The 14,008-nt window shown below is 46.3% G+C and overlaps 1 long non-coding RNA gene across 1 annotated transcript in view; it reads right to left on the minus strand.

The window, feature by feature from the left end:
- The window catches only part of LOC137544006 (uncharacterized), a 125,574-nt gene that overhangs the window by 1,997 nt on the left and 109,569 nt on the right, over positions 1-14,008 (minus strand). Inside the window, exon 8 of the long non-coding RNA XR_011025696.1 lies at positions 1,665-1,777. This is a non-coding gene — a long non-coding RNA (uncharacterized lncRNA). The remainder of the gene's footprint in view (positions 1-1,664; positions 1,778-14,008) is intronic.

Below are 14,008 nucleotides of genomic sequence, written 5' to 3' on the forward strand. Positions count from 1 at the left end.
GGCTTAAGTCAGCTGAGTCACAGTACCTTATCTGCTGCATATTTGTTCAGGGTCTATGGCCTAGGCCCATACACACAGGCTACAACTGTTGCTGGAAACACATGGCGCGCGCAGCAGAGACGCGGCGGAAGCTGTTTGTGAATGGAGCATCCCCCCGGCCGGATGCTCCATTCACTTGCGTAGGTCTCCTGTCGCTAGCCCGCGTACTCACGCGGGACTAGCGACAGTTCCGGCGAAGTCGCGGCGACAGCTGTAGCCGGCGATTGAACATGTCAATCGCCTGGTGACAGCTCCGACGGGCGACGGTTCGGGGCGCGTGCGTTATACACACGGGCGACCTGTCGCCGCAACATGCGCGTGCCACGTGGCTGCGGCGACGGCCCGTACCCCGTGTGTATGGGCCTTTAGAGACACGGGATCAGGAGGACAGCCAGGCAACAGGTATGTTTAAATGGAAATAAATATTGCAGCCTCCATATCACTCTCACCTCGGGTTCCCTTTCAGGGCCCCTTTCCACTAACTTTGATCTGTTGCAAAAATCAGATCGCTAGCGTTTTTGCGGATTGCAAAAGCACCGTTATTAACACGTAAGTGCTGGTTTTGCACTAGTGCGGTTATTTTTTTCCCCAATCGCAATCGATGGCATACTGCACTTTTTTTGGCATTAGCACGAAAGTTGCATAGTATCGCTGCACTATGCGATTTCCCTGCAAGGAGTTTTTTCCACCAATCCGCATCTGACAGATTGCGCCAAAATCACAGTAGTGGAATAAGCAAGAAATTCGGAGCGACTGCAACTGCAATCATGTTTCATATTGGAAAAGGATCCTTAGAGCCGCCAAACGCAATTTCCTGTACGTTGGAACACTTTTTTGTGTAATCATTTTTATGTATGGTGTGATTGTGATTTTTGGGAGATGAGAGAGCATAGCGGCACACCGCATAGGTGAAGCACACGAAAAATCGCATAGTACCTACTACATAGTACGTGATTTTTTGCAATCGCATAGACTACTACCTAAACGCAATAGCAGGAAAACAGCAGCAAGCAGTGTGATTGCGCTTAAGGAGGAGCTGTCAGCCATACTATCAGAGAGGAACAGAGGTGTGGGAGGGGAAAACAGGAGGGAAAGAGGCTTCAGCCAATCAGGCTGCATTAGTTAAGTCTGAGGGGAAGTAGAGAAGCAAAAAAAGACAACCCAGCATGCACTGCAACTTCTTTGTTGTAATAGTGATTTTAACTTTTGGATTGCCTGGTTAGCATCCATATTACTTGTTTACCAGATAAAAATAAAGAATTGATTTTTGATTTTATGCCCGACAGTTACTCTTTAAGTAAAAATTGTACTATGTCCCATTGCCACAGTGAGAAAGGAGCACTGCAATTAAAATTATATTCACAGTGCCCTGCCATTACCTGAACAACGCAAAATCGCCTACAATCTGATTTTTGGATCAGAACGCGCTCAGTGGATTTTTACTTGCGATTGCTCTTCAACGTTAAAAGATAAATGCATAATTGCAATTGCATAAACAACATTGATGAAAAATCGCAATAGCTTGGGTTTGTGCTTGCATTAAGTGATTGCTAGTGGAAAAGAGCCCTTTATGTGTTAAAATAATTAAAAAACAAACAAACTGATGTATACTAATTAGTAATTACCTTATTCTGGGGGTGGGGAGGAAAATCATTGGAAAACCGGTCACACACTCAGCTTAAGCTGCAGTCTTTCCAATATGAAACTGGGAGCCGGACCAAACCCAGAGATTCAGGTCCTGCGAGATACACAGAGGGAGAAGCATATTGTCATTTACATCTGCAAAGCCTAAAATGTCACATGTTTATTCAACAGCTCAGTCTGAGGCGAGGTGCACACATAGCAGAAACGCTAGGGTTGCGGAAAACGCTGCGTTTTTGCTGCTAATGGAAGTCTATGGGCCACAGGAAAAACGCATAAAAAACGCCCATAATGAAAGTCCATGGGAACTCAATGGTATGTTTTTGATGCATTTTTATATGCGTTTTTCCCCCAAAATTGTCTTCTGATGTATTTCCACTTCCTGTTGGTCTTCCTAGTGATTTGCATAAATGGAAATATAAAAACGCATGAAAAACGCATACAAAACGCATATGCGTTTTGTATATGAGAACCGAAAACACATTAAAATGTACGCAGAATGCTTAAAAAAACGGTTAAAAAAACACAAACGCACCAAAAACATGCACAACATTAACATAAAACATGACATAAAACGCAGCCTTTCACGCTATGTTATGTGTGCCGCTAGCCTAAAGCATTAAGGCAATGTTAAAGGAAACTTGAACTGAATGGAGTATGGAACAATCTATCATTAATCCCTTCTTAAAAAAGAATTGTGCAATGCCTGGCTGTCCTGCTGATCACTTGATTTTAGTAGCTTCAGAATCTCCCACCACCAACCAGCACGTGGAATCTAAAGCCTGGTACACACTTTCAATTATGATTGGCCAATAACTGACCAATTTTATCACTTCCATGCAGGGACGGATCTAGACCAAGTTGCGCCTGGGGCAAGGTCAGGTTTTGGCGCCTAAACTGCCATTCCCCATCCAGTTTTGGTGCTTAATGGTCAGGTTTTGGTGCCTAAAGATCAGGTTTTGGCGCTTAAACTGCCATTCCCCATCCAAATTTTGCCGCCTTTTTAAGAATTCAACAAACTGCGCCTGGGGCAAGAGACCCGTCTGCCCCCCCTAGATCCGTCCCTGCTTTCATGTAGTATGGGGGTTTAACTACTTAATCTGCTCATAATATATAATATCTGTTGCCCTCATACTAGATGGAGGTGGAAAAATTGGTCAGTGATTGGCCAATCATAATTAACACCAGCTATACCAGCTTACCAGTACCAGCTTTACCAGCTTACCAGTATCAGCTTCAAAGGAACACTTAAAGAGAGTCTGAAGCGAGAATAAATCTCGCTTCAGACCTCCTAGATAGCAGGGGCATGTGTGCCCCTGCTAAACCGCCGCTATCCCGCGGCTTAACGGGGGTCCCTTCACCCCCAAATCCCCTCCGTAAAGCGGGGGAGCGCTTCCGCATTGGGGCAGGGCTAACTGCCTCAGCCCTGCCCCACGCGCGTCTGTCAGACGCGTATCTCCGCCTCTCCCCCGCCCCTCTCAGTCTTCCTTCACTAAGAGGGGCGGGGGAGAGGCGGCGATGCGCGTCTGATAGACGCGACTGGAGGCAGGGCTGCAGCCGTTAGCCCTGCCGCCAGGAAGAAAAAATTTACGACCAAGACTATGACCAAGTCTTGCGGGGGTGGGTTTGGGGGTGAAGAGACCCCCGTTTAGCGGCGCGATAGTGGCGTTTTAGCAGGGGCACACATGCCCCTGCTAAGTATGAGCTCTGAAGCGAGATTTATTCTCGCTTCAGTCTCTTTAAGTAAAAAACAAACAAACTGATTTTAACTTAACTGGGGGGTTGCTACTGCTGGCCGGAGGTCGTGGTCACAGGACAAGTCCAGGGCACTGCAAGAAGTCCCAGGTAAGTTAAAATGTTTTTTTTTTACCTAAAGTTAACCTTAAGTCAAAAAAAAAAAAGAGTTTTACTCACTTGGGGCTTCCCTCAGCCCCCTGCAGCTGTCTGGTGCCCTCGCAGCCTCGCTCCGATCCTCCTGTCTCCGCCGGCGGCTACTTCTGGTTTCGGCAACAGGCGCCGACAGGCTGGGAACGTGAGTGATTCTTCGCGTTCCTGGCTGCAATAGCACCCTCTATACTGCTGTTGCGGCAAGGAAGGCCTTTTAAACCAAAGGGTCTAGGCTGGCCATACACTGGGCGATGTGGCCAGAACATAGATCCCTCTCAGATCATAATATGATCAGAGAGGGATCTATCTGTTTGAATCCCTCCACCATCTCAGTAATCTGTTTAAAATCTAACTGCAGCATTGAATTGTTCAATGTAGTGCAATGCTATGAGCCAACGATCTGCCACTGCTATCAACCAATCGATCAATTTCTTTGACCTATTTGATTGGCTGAACATCGGTCAATTAGTCGAATGGGCTGGCATGTTGGATCATTAATTTTTAGCAGATCAAATCGGCCAGAAATCAACTGTAAAACTGACTTGTGTATGACCAGCTTAACTCTATTTACCCACATATACAGACAATGTATTTCTTTTTGCTCCGAGTGGAATGCTACCATCTCTCCAGGAAGTGAGGTCAGATGTTCCTAGGAGGACAAAGACAACCATTCCTCAATACATATCTGAAACAAATGAAAACATTTTGGTTACAGATACACTTTAAAAATGTAACTGTACCTGTACTTTTCAAGTTAAATTAGCCATACACAGGTCAGTAAGGACTGGGACCAACTAGAAACTGTTGCAGCGCTTTTAAATCTTGCAAGCGATGTGTACTTCGATTACCAGGCTGATTGCAATCATGTTTCAGTCTGATTTGAAGCGCTATACAGTGCTTCCAATCTTTTTTTTTTTTTTTTAAATAAAACTTTATTATACTTGCTACCGTAGTTGTCCTGATGTCTGGCTTCTGTCTGTAGCACTGCCCCTTAATAGAAGAGGTCATAGGCGCTTCTCTAGGACCAATCAGAGAAGCTCCTGTGACCTCTTCTGCTAGAGGCAGGGCTATGGGCGGTAGACGGACATCGGGACATTTGATAAATATAAATAACGTTATTTAAAGGATACATCCGAGCAACCTAAAAATAAAAAAATCACTTACTTGGGGCTTCCTCCAGCTCCTACCAGCCATTCTGTGCCCTCGCCGCAGCTCAGCTCCATCCTGGTGGTCTGGGGTCCCCTCTGGCGCAAGATGTCCACTCTGCCTGCGCGAGCGGCTCTCACAGTTGCGCTGACGTCATCCGAACTGTAGTGCGCAGGCGCCTGTGTGGTACTGCCCGGATGACATCAGTGTGACTCAGTGAGCCGCACGCTGAAGCGCAGGGGAGCGTCAGGTCGGCATCTGCACCAGAGGGGACCAGGAGCCACCGGAGCTGAGGAGAGGGCACAGAACGGCTTCCAGGAGCTGGAGGATACCCGAGGTAAGTGGATTTTTTATCTTTAGGTTGTTTGGACCTTCCCTTAAATTTCCAAATGCTCAGCCCCCAAACGCTCTCAAAATGTGGTTCAAGGGGAGGCCAGACAGTAGGGCATTACAATAGTCAAGGCGGGAGATGATGAGGGCATGGATGGGAAGCTTAGTAATGTTCGGGATCAGGAAGGGGCGGATCTTGGAGATGTAGCAAAAGAGAAAATTGGAGGCTCTGGTAACATTTTGGATGTTGGGGCTGAAGGAGAAAGTCCAGGGTGATGCCTAGGCAGCAGGCCTGGAAGGTAAGGTGCATGGTCGTGCTGTTGATTATAACATGAATATCTAGATAAATAGATAAAACCCACACATTTAATTTGCCCATGTGTCATTACAACATTTAAAATATGTACCTAGTACAATGTATGGTGACAATATTTTATGTGAAAAAAAGGTGTGTTTCTTTATACTATATCAAAAATTACAAGCCCTTATTTGTAAAATAACAGTATTATACCCTCTTCTATATATATAAAATCGGATGTACTGTATGTGTGTGTGTGTGTATGTACGGATGTACTGTATGTGCCGCGATCACTCGAAAACAGCTTGACCGATTTGAACGAAACTTGGTATACAGATCTCTTACTACCTGGGATGATATGTCCTGGGGGTCTCGCGTCCCCCCTTTTTACCTGGGCGGAGCTACAAACAGCAAATCAGATTTAACCCATTCATTTCAATGGAAAAAAATGGAAAAGGCTGCCATTCTCACAGTAATCAATCCAGAATCCCCATACTTGGCACAGTTGGTCACTTGGTGTACGAAGTTACAAATCCAGGAAGAGTGCGTGGAGCATAAAACAGCCAATCAAATTTCAGCCATTCATTTTTAATGGGAAAATGTAAACTGCAGCCATTATTAGACTGTTAATCGCAGGGTTCTCAAACTTGGCACACTTGGTCACTGGGTGAATGAAATTAAGGTTCAGGAAAGTGGGTGGAGCCTACAACAGCAAATTAAATTTCACCTATTGATTTTTAAGGGGAATATTTAAACTGCTGCCATTCTTACACTGTTAATGGCAGAGCCACTTGGGCCATAGGGAATCATAGACATTACCTTGCATATTCAGTTGTAACTGACAGCAGCTGATAAATAACTGTCAGCAACTGGTGTATTTCAGTTCTGACAAAATATTGTCAGAACTGGACGGGATCACTGTAAGAAGAAAATGGTGAGCTTCTGAGAGGAACTGACAGTGAGGTAAGTATGTAATATTTATTTGCAGCCACATCATGCGTTTATTTTAAATAATTTTACTCAGTTCAGGTTCCCTTAAGTGTTTTATTTTGGTACCTATGGGGGAGGGGGTAGAAGGGTTTAATAACTATAAGAGATTTATTTTTGTATGTATTTTAATGTATTTTTGATTTAATTTTGCTTTTTGTCCACTAGATGTCCCCACACTTTATCCTGTGTACTTATAACAGTACACAGGAAGTGAGTGTGTGTTTCCACTTACAGTACTTGGACAGGTTCCCAGAGTGTTCCCATCCCTGTTTCCAAAACCCCATCCCAAATCAGTGTTATGCAGCCTTAGCAAAATTCAGGAAAAAACAACAATATGGGAGGGTCCTCAATCTAAATGGTCAATGAAATGCAAATAGATCTGACTTGCTGTATGGTGCTCCATTGTGCGCTGTCATCATTCTCTCCACTCCCCCATAACAACAGAGCATGTCACATGGTAGTAAGGTGGGGAGGGGGCTAATTTTGCTTACTGTAGATAAATATGACCCTATATTTAATAAAACAAACAAAAAAAAGCTCATCTCTAGTGAAAAAAATGGATGGAGGCCTCACCTCCCAATTCACAGAGGATTTATTGCTAACATTTAGGTGCCAAATACCACAGAACACCTTCAGAGGTCTTGTTGACTCTGTGCCTCATGCTGAGCATAATGTGAAGCCATACTTTATGGATTCCTTAGCTGGACGCCATTGCAGTTCAGAAACACTTTTTTTTGTTTGAAAAAGTGAAAGGGCAGAGATACTGATAGCCGCCAACTCATAGCAGCCTAGATAATGGAATCATGGAATATGGTTGCTGTATGTCACTGACTTCTGCACATTGCAGTCACCCCTGTTGTATGAGGCAGCCTGTATGCAGTGCAGTGCAGGGGATGTAGAGATTGGCACTGCATTCCAATACAGTCAATTGCAGCATAAAGCAGTCCCGGGGCAGAAAGGTTACATGGCAGTGATGCTTTTGCACTGGGGTCGCTCCAATAAAACGAACACTATTTTCCTTTAAGAAATGGATGAGAGCAGATGCTGGTAGTCTCTGAAGCATGCAAGGTTGGGTTTACAGCACACTCCGCAGATCATGGCTCATAAAATCCCTCTGCCTTTACAGATGTCTTCATAACATTTTATGGGGCCATGCTGTGTTTCCCATAATTCAGCTGGGGCAGACAGAGCACTGGCAACAGGGACTTTATAATGCCATTCCTAGTGATGCAGATTACAATGACATGCTATTCCCGCATCTCACCAGCAGAGGGCCTGAGCCGTGATCACATTCAATCTATCAGCAGGTTGTGAATCTCTCCCAGCCCTGTGACATTGATATGATTTTCTCAGAGGGCTGTGAAACTGATCCGGCTCATTTTCTCTGCCCCTCATCTTCAGGGGTCAGCGGCGCTGCTCCATCCAAGTGTTACAAGTGTGACTCACAGCTCTCTGCCAGGCGGCAGCAGCAGCAGCGGCACAGGGTGGCAGTTTCACTTCATTACTCAAGGATAGTTTTGTGATTTTTTTTTTTTAAACTTGGTGTGGGCTAGTTTATTACAGGAGGTGTTCTGCAATAAAACAGCTTTCACATTTTATCACTGGAGTGAATAAGTGGGCCTTCCGAATCAGAAGCATGATGTGGAACTCATTTCATGACTCCTAACTTTTCAAAACGGAAACCTGCCAGTCTTTAAAGAGGCCCTGTAGTGACGTACGGTAGAACGCAATCAATTATTCAGGATACTCACTCTTACAGTAATTTTCCTGGTTTCAGCATCAGAAACACTTCCTATACCTATATACAGTAGAGTCCTGGTTATCTGGAACCAATGATGGGCTCATGAGTAGTCATGCGTCCCTAAGGACTCAAGTCGAATTTGTGATTTAAATGAGGCTTAATTGCCTCAGCGGATAGGAAAGCGAAGAAGCAGACGCGTGGCCAGGCCTGTCTGGCCTGTTGTCGAAAACGAAAGTAGCTGCCGGCGGGAGACAGGAGGATTCGATCGAGACTACGAGGGCACAGGATGGCTGCAGGGGGCTGGTAGGAGCCCCAGGTAAGTAAAACTCATTTTTTTCTGCCTTAAAGAAACTCTGAAGTCTCCAAAAAAATCATGTTTTTACTTTAAAAACCTATTTAACATAATTGCCCCTCTAAAATGCAGCATCCCCGTGGCTTAAAACTCCATAAATCACCCCAAACTCCCTGGGGCACATCGTGGGGCTCCTGCCGCATAGAGGCAGAGCTTTGGGCTGCAGCTCTGCCTCTACCTGTGTCCATCAGTGCGGATCGCCGCCTCTCCTTGCAGTCTTCATTCACTGAGAGGGGCGGGTAGAGGCGGCGATCAGTGCTGATTGACGCGCATGGAGGCAGAGCTACAGCCCAAAGCTCTGCCACCTTAGGGCAGCAAAATCCACGACCAAGAAAGTTGTGGATTTTGCCTGGGGTGATTAACTGAGTTTTCAGCCAAAGGGGATGCAGCGTTTTAGGAGAGGCAATTATGTTAAAGAGGTTTTAAAGTAAAAACCTCATTTTTTGGAGTCTTCCGAGTCTCTTTAAGCATAGCCGGCCTTTGACCTGTGCGACCAGAGCGGTCGCTCAGGGCGCTGGCTTCCAAGGGGGGCCTATAGCTGGCTACCTTTACTGAGGGCACCAACACATGGCTACCTATACTGGAGGCACCAATACCTGGCTACCTATACTGGAGGCACCAACACATGGCTACCTATACTGGAGGCACCAATACCTGGCTACCTATGGGGGCGATGGAGACCTTCAACTGACTTCCTATACTGGGGGCACCTACGCTTGGCAACCTATATTGAGGGCACCTACACATGAGATCTTATACTGGGGGCACCAATACTGAGTCTGAGGGTGGTTTTTTTTTTGGGGGGGGGGGGGCGCACTGCGGCTATAACGCATGGTGCAAATTGTCATTGCTGTGCTATCATTCTAAATGGGGAGGGGGCTAACTGTCCCACTGATTGTTTTTATTAATATTCCTAAAAGGTCCTAGCCTTAATTTTTAAGTATATTCAGGATAATGCACTCTTTCTATCCATTCGTAGTTATTAAAAGTATCTTTTCTATTATACATATGTGACGTGTCACAGAGATCTGAGCGTTTGGTTTGATGTGTCACGACATCAAAAAGGTTGGGAACCACTGTCCTAGGAGATATCTCAGGAGAAAAGGTGAATTGCATATGGGCCTATGTGTATGTGTGTGCGCGCACGCCTGGAAGAGGATGAAATTGGGGGGGGGGGCACAAAAATCAGGTTTCGCTCAGGGCGCTGTGAAACCTAAGGCCGGCCTTGTCTTTAACCACTTGAGGACCGCCCCCAGCCGATGGGCGGCAGCAAAGTCCGGGCCCAAACGACCGCAATACGCCCATCGGCGGGGGCGGCTGCGGGAGTGGCTATGCGGCGATCGCGTCATTCGTGACGCGATCAGCCGCCGGGGACTGGCTCCGCCCACCGCTCGTAGTAACCCGCCGGCCGTTCGGAAGCGCCGGCGGGTTACTACCACCCGGATCGCCGCTGCACATATGTATAATAGGCTTTGTAATGTATACAAAGCCTATTATACTGGCTGCCTCCTGCCCTGGTGGTCCCAGTGTCCGAGGGACCACCAGGGCAGGCTGCAGCCACCCTAGTCTGCACCCAAGCACACTGATTTCCCCCCCCCCTGCCCCCTGATCGCCCACAGCACCCCTCAGACCCCCCCCTGCCCACCCCCCAGACCACTGTTTGCACCCAGTCACCCCCCTAATCACCCATCAATCACTCCCTGTCACTATCTGTCAACGCTATTTTTTTTTTATCCCCCCCCCCTGCCCACTGCCCCCTCCTGATCACCCCCCACCCCTCAGATTCTCCCCAGACCCCCCCCCAGACCCCCCCCCCGTGTACTATATGCATCTATCCCCCCTGATCACCTGTCAATCACCTGTCAATCACCTGTCAATCACCTGTCAATCACCCGTCAATCACCCCCTGTCACTGCCACCCATCAATCAGCCCCTAACCTGCCCCTTGCGGGCAATCTGATCACCCCCCCACACCAATAGATCGCCCGCAGATCCGACATCAGATCACCTCCCAAATCCATTGTTTACATCTATTCTCTCCTCTAAACACCCACTAATTACCCATCAATCACCCATCAATCACCCCCTATCACCACCTGTCACTGTTACCCATCAGATTAGACCCTAATCTACCCCTTGCGGGCACCCAATCACCCGCCCACACGCTCAGATTGCCCTCAGACCCCCCCTTATCAATTCGCCAGTGCAATATTTACATCTGTTATTCCCTGTAATAACCCACTGATCACCTGTCAATCACCTATCAATCACCCCCTGTCACTGCCACCCATCAATCACCCCCTGTCACTGCCACCCATCAATCAGCCCCTAACCTGCCCCTTGCGGGCAATCTGATCACCCACCCACACCAATAGATCGCCCGCAGATCCGACATCAGATCACCTCCCAAGTGCAGTGTATACATCTCTTCTCTCCTCTAAACACCCACTAATTACCCATCAATCACCCCCTATCACCACCTGTCACTGTTACCCATCAGATTAGACCCTAATCTGCCCCTTGCGGGCACCCAATCACCCGCCCACACGCTCAGATTGCCCTCAGACCCCCCCTTATCAATTCGCCAGTGCAATATTTACATCTGTTATTCCCTGTAATAACCCACTGATCACCTGTCAATCACCTATCAATCACCCCCTGTCACTGCCACCCATCAATCACCCCCTGTCACTGCCACCCATCAATCACCCCCTGTCACTGCCACCCATCAATCAGCCCCTAACCTGCCCCTTGCGGGCAATCTGATCACCCACCCACACCAATAGATCGCCCGCAGATCCGACATCAGATCACCTCCCAAGTGCAGTGTTTACATCTCTTCTCTCCTCTAAACACCCACTAATTACCCATCAATCACCCCCTATCACCACCTGTCACGGTTACCCATCAGATTAGACCCTAATCTGCCCCTTGCGGGCACCCAATCACCCGCCCACACCTCAGAACGTCCTCAGACCCCAGCCCTGATCACCTCGCTAGTGCATTGCTTGCATCTATTTCCCCCCTCTAATCACACCTTGAGAAACCCATCAATCACCTCCTGTCACCCCCTAGCACACCTACCCATCAGATCAGGCCCTAATTTGCCCTGTGTGGGCTCCTGATCACTCGGCCAAACCCTCAGATCCCCCTCAGACCCCCTTCCGATCACCTCCCCAGTGCATTGATTGCATCTATTTTCCCCTCTAACCGCCCCCTGAGACACCCATCAATCACCTCCTGTCACCCCCCTAGCACTCCTATCCATCAGATCAGGCCCAAAACATCCTGTCATCTAAGAGGCCACCCTGCTTATGAAAGGTTCCACAAAATTTGCCCCCTCATAGACCACCTGTCATCAAAATTTGCAGATGCTTATACCCCTGAACAGTCATTTTGAGAAATTTGGTTTCCAGACTACTCACAGTTTTGGGCCCGTAAAATGCCAGGGCAGTATAGGAACCCCACAAGTGACCCCATTTTAGAAAGAAGACACCCCAAGGTATTCTGTTAGGTGTATGATGAGTTCATAGAAGATTTTATTTTTTGTCAAAAGTTAGCGGAAATTGGATTTTTATTGTTTTTTTCACAAAGTGTCATTTTTCACTAACTTGTGACAAAAAATAAAATCTTCTATGAACTCACCATACCCCTAACGGAATACCTTGGGGTGTCTTCTTTCTAAAATGGGGTCACTTGTGGGGTTCCTATACTGCCCTGGCATTTTAGGGGCCCTAAACCGTGAGGAGTAGTCTAGAAAACAAATGCCTCAAAATGACCTGTGAATAGGACGTTGGGCCCCTTAGCGCACCTAGGCTGCAAAAAAGTGTCACACATGTGGTATCGCCATACTCAGGAGAAGTAGTATAATGTGTTTTGTGGTGTATTTTTACACATATCCATGCTGGGTGGGAGAAATCTCTCTGTAAATGGACAATTGTGTGTAAAAAAAATCAAAAATGTGTCATTTACAGAGATATTTCTCCCACCCAGCATGGTTATATGTAAAAATACACCACAAAACACATTATACTACTTCTTCTGAGTACGGCGATACCACATGTGTGACACTTTTTTGCAGCCTAACTGTGCTAAGGGGCCCAAAGTCCAATGAGTACCTTTAGGATTTCACAGGTCATTTTGAGACATTTGGGTTCAAGACTACTCCTCACGGTTTAGGGCCCCTAAAATGCCAGGGCAGTATAGGAACCCCACAAGTGACCCCATTTTAGAAAGAAGACACCCAAGGTATTCTGTTAGGTGTATGATAAGTTCATAGAAGATTTTATTTTTTGTCACAAGTTAGCGGAAATTGATATGTATTGTTTTTTTTTTTCACAAAGTGTCATTTTCCGCTAACTTGTGACAAAAAAAAAAATCTTCTATGAACTCACCATACTCCTAACAGAATACCTTGGGGTGTCTTCTTTCTAAAATGGGGTCACTTGTGGGGTTCCTATACTGCCCTGGCATTTTAGGGGCCCTAAACCGTGAGCAGTAGTCTAGAATCCAAATGCCTCAAAATGACCTGTGAATAGGACGTTAGGCCCCTTAGCGCACCTAGGTTGCAAAAAAGTGTCACACATGTGGTATCGCCGTACTCAGAAGAAGTAGTATATTGTGTTTTGGGGTGTATTTTTACACATACCCATGCTGGGTGGGAGAAATCTCTCTGTAAATGGACAATTGTGTGTAAAAAAAAATCAAACAATTGTCATTTACAGAGATATTTCTCCCACCCAGCATGGGTATGTGTAAAAATACACCCCAAAACACATTATACTACTTCTCCTGAGTACGGCGGTACCACATGTGTGGCACTTTTTTGCACCCTAAGTGCGCTAAGAGGCCCAAAGTCCAATGAGTACCTTTAGGATTTCACAGGTCATTTTGCGACATTTGGTTTCAAGACTACTCCTCACGGTTTAGGGCCCCTAAAATGCCAGGGCAGTATAGGAACCCCACAAATGACCCCATTTTAGAAAGAAGACACCCCAAGGTATTCCGTTAGGAGTATGGTGAGTTCATAGAAGATTTTATTTTTTGTCACAAGTTAGCGGAAAATGACACTTTGTGAAAAAAAACAATTAAAATCAATTTCCGCTAACTTGTGACAAAAAAAAAAAATCTTCTATGAACTCACCATCCTCCTAACGGAATACCTTGGGGTGTCTTCTTTCTAAAATGGGGTAATTTGTGGGGTTCCTATACTGTCCTGGCATTTTAGGGGCCCTAAACCGTGAGGAGTAGTCTTGAAACGAAATTTCTCAAAATGACCTGTGAAATCCTAAAGGTACTCATTGAACTTTGGGCCCCTTAGCGCAGTTAGGGTGCAAAAAAGTGCCACACATGTGGTATCGCCGTACTCAGGAGAAGTAGTATAATGTGTTTTGGGGTGTATTTTTACACATACCCATGCTGAGTGGGAGAAATATCTCTATAAATAGACAATTGTGTGTAAAAAAAATTAAACAATTGTCATTTACGGAGATATTTCTCCCACCCAGCATGGGTATGTGTAAAAATACACCCCAAAACACATTATACTACTTCTCCTGAGTATGGCAATACCACATGTGTGGCA

This window comes from Hyperolius riggenbachi, chromosome 2 (genome assembly GCF_040937935.1).
Source record: "Hyperolius riggenbachi isolate aHypRig1 chromosome 2, aHypRig1.pri, whole genome shotgun sequence".
Lineage (NCBI taxonomy): Eukaryota > Metazoa > Chordata > Amphibia > Anura > Hyperoliidae > Hyperolius > Hyperolius riggenbachi.